The sequence below is a fragment of the Echinops telfairi genome, unplaced genomic scaffold (genome assembly GCF_000313985.2).
Source record: "Echinops telfairi isolate 266 unplaced genomic scaffold, ASM31398v2 ScPeMD7_443;HRSCAF=831, whole genome shotgun sequence".
Lineage (NCBI taxonomy): Eukaryota > Metazoa > Chordata > Mammalia > Afrosoricida > Tenrecidae > Echinops > Echinops telfairi.
Window position 1 is genome coordinate 82805119 of NW_022104341.1, and position 2664 is coordinate 82807782.

At 34.0% G+C, this 2664-nt stretch overlaps 1 protein-coding gene and 1 pseudogene across 1 annotated transcript in view; one reads left to right on the forward strand and one right to left on the reverse strand.

The window, feature by feature from the left end:
• The window catches only part of LOC123521876 (dual specificity testis-specific protein kinase 2-like), an 83313-nt gene that overhangs the window by 14271 nt on the left and 66378 nt on the right, over window positions 1-2664 (forward strand). The window lies entirely within an intron of this gene.
• LOC115870128 overlaps window positions 1252-2664 on the reverse strand; it is a 6185-nt pseudogene continuing 4772 nt past the window's right edge.

A 2664-nucleotide genomic window follows, 5' to 3' on the forward strand; every position in this document is an offset into this window, starting at 1 on the left:
AAAAAAAAAGTATTTTATAATCTCTGTCCTCACTGAGATAAAGTTTAGTATATGTGTTCTTATAACTTGTTTTCTAGACATGTACTAATATTTATTATTATTACAAACATTAAAACAAAAAGAAGCTTGAGTTGGACATTCCATTTTGCAACTTGCTGTTGTTAACTAACAGTAAAATTTGGCCATCTTTTAATGTCTTTAATATATAAATATACTATGATTTATTTAAACTAACACTGTTGATGGACATTTTCAGTTGTTGCCAATTTTTCTCTATCACCAACAGTGTGTAAATTAATATTCTTATGCACTTATGCTATAGTAATTCAAAAATTCATTCATTTGAAAAAGAAAAGAGTTGAATAAAAATATTTCTGGTGAGCTTTAGGTAATACTCATGTTATCAATAATTTTGTTATCCCTCTTATCACATTCCTCCTTCGACCTTTGTAATGTGAACTTTATAATAGTCCATTTTAATCCAAACCCAGGAATGTAACTTCCTCTTCTCTCTCAATTGTTATCTTCTCCCCTTCTCTGAAGCAACCTTTTAACTTACTCATCAGAAGCAAAGTGAAAATGTCTGTCCTAAATGGTCATGTTCTTGGTTTTACAAAATCAAATAGGAATATTTGTGGAAACAAATACTGATCCTGGAAAATTTTCACTCTTCTTGTCAAATAGTTTCTGACTCATAAAAACCTTGTATGACAGTAGAACTGCCCCACAGAGTTACCGCGCATGTCAAGAGTTTCTAAGTTTTTCTCCCATAGAGCCAATGGGTGGGTTCAAACTACACACCTTTAGAGTAGCTGCTGAATAATTAACCATTGCACCACCAGGACTCCAAGTATTTGTCTTTTAGCTTGTTTGAATGGGATCCAGTGTAAGTTTATCTTGTGGTACATACAGGTCATATCTTTATGTCCAGATTGTGGTCCTACCAAGTTTTATAGTAGTAGTTAGAATGTATGTAAAACTGTGTTCTTTTCTTCTTTTTAAAAAAATGAATTTATTTATTATGGGCAAGAAGATGCAAACAATATAAAAATCAAAAGTTTATCTGGCATTGAACTGACTTCCTTTTCTTACCAGATGGGACTTGGTTTTTATTTGTACATCTTATTCTAAAGGACCCCAACCTGCTCATGAAATCTTGATACAGGGGGGAAGCTGGTAGACAAATTCCATAAGCAGTTCTTTGGAATAACTCTTGTTAGGGTGGGAGTGACTCTTCAATTCTGTTTACTATTACTTCTTTCCCTTCTGCTTCATGTGTACTACAAAATAGTGATCGCAGGCGATGGCACGTCCTGCGATTAGTGAAAAGAAGCTCAGGAAGTCCACTTTGCCGTCTCGACAGGGCTTCAAGTCCTTCATTATTTTGTCCATGGCCAGTGGGTCTTCTTTTGTCTTCCAAAAATCCAGGGAACTCCTTTTCATGAAACCCTCAGGTTTTCGTTTGTTAAGTAGCATTTGTCCCCAACAGATTTGTCGCCAACTAACGTGAACATCATCGTTTCCATAGCATGTTTCATTCGAGACGGCGATTTGGTGAGGTCTGTGGGAGCCTTGGCAGGGAGGCACAGGGCGGAAACTCAGCGAGCCAGGATGCGAGGCCAGTGAGGGGGTGCCCCGTGTTCATTTTTTGTGGTTATCTTGTTTTATTGACAGACAGGAGGACAATTAAGGTTGAACCTGAAAGAAAATGGCAATGGAGATCTTGACTCCATGTTCCCTAGGGATTGAGCATATTTGCCGTGAGAAAGAGTTGGTAAATGAAAGGCTATCATAAAGGTGAAAAAAATATATAGACTTAATTTGTTTTATATGCTCTGCAGTGGGATTAGGATTAAGGGTGGTAGGGCAGAGAAAAATGAATGAATATTTATTATATTCTTAATGTGTCAGGCAATCAGCCTATATATGCATTTTTATCCTCTGATCCCTTAATATATTCTCGTTTCTCATGACAAACCAATAAGGTATGATTAATATCTATCTCTATTTTAAAGGGGCTCAGTGAACTTCATTAAGTAGCATGCCTAAAATCATTAAGTTACTAGATTGGAATCAGAATTTTTAAACTTGTCCTGTTGAATATTTTTGCTACACATGCATATTTACACATGTATATAATTTATATACACATATGTATCACTTTTAAAATACTTTCCTTTTCATATTTCATTTTATGAAATACATTGTATCTAACTTTTGAAAAAGTAATCATTTTATTGGGGGCTCTTACAGATCTTTTTATTTTTTTTTTTCTTACAGATCTTATAACAATCCATAATTCAATTGTACCAAGCACACTCGTATATATGTTGCCATCATCATTTCTAAAACATTTTCTTTCTACTTGAGCCCTTGGTATCAGCTCCTCTTTTTTCCCCTGTATGCAACATTTTAAACATGCTTTTTCAATATCCTTTATTTCTATCACTAGATCATTTAAAAATTATCTAGCACAGTTGTCCATGGTATGCCATCTGCTTAAATAACTGGTACTGTTTGAGATATTTTGAATTTGTATATGCTGCTTTACTAGAAATTTTATTCTAAATGACAAGTAGTTATTTATATAGTTTTTCCTTCCTTAATATTGTGTTTTAGGTGAAAATTTACACAGCAAATTATATTTCCATTCAACATTTTATA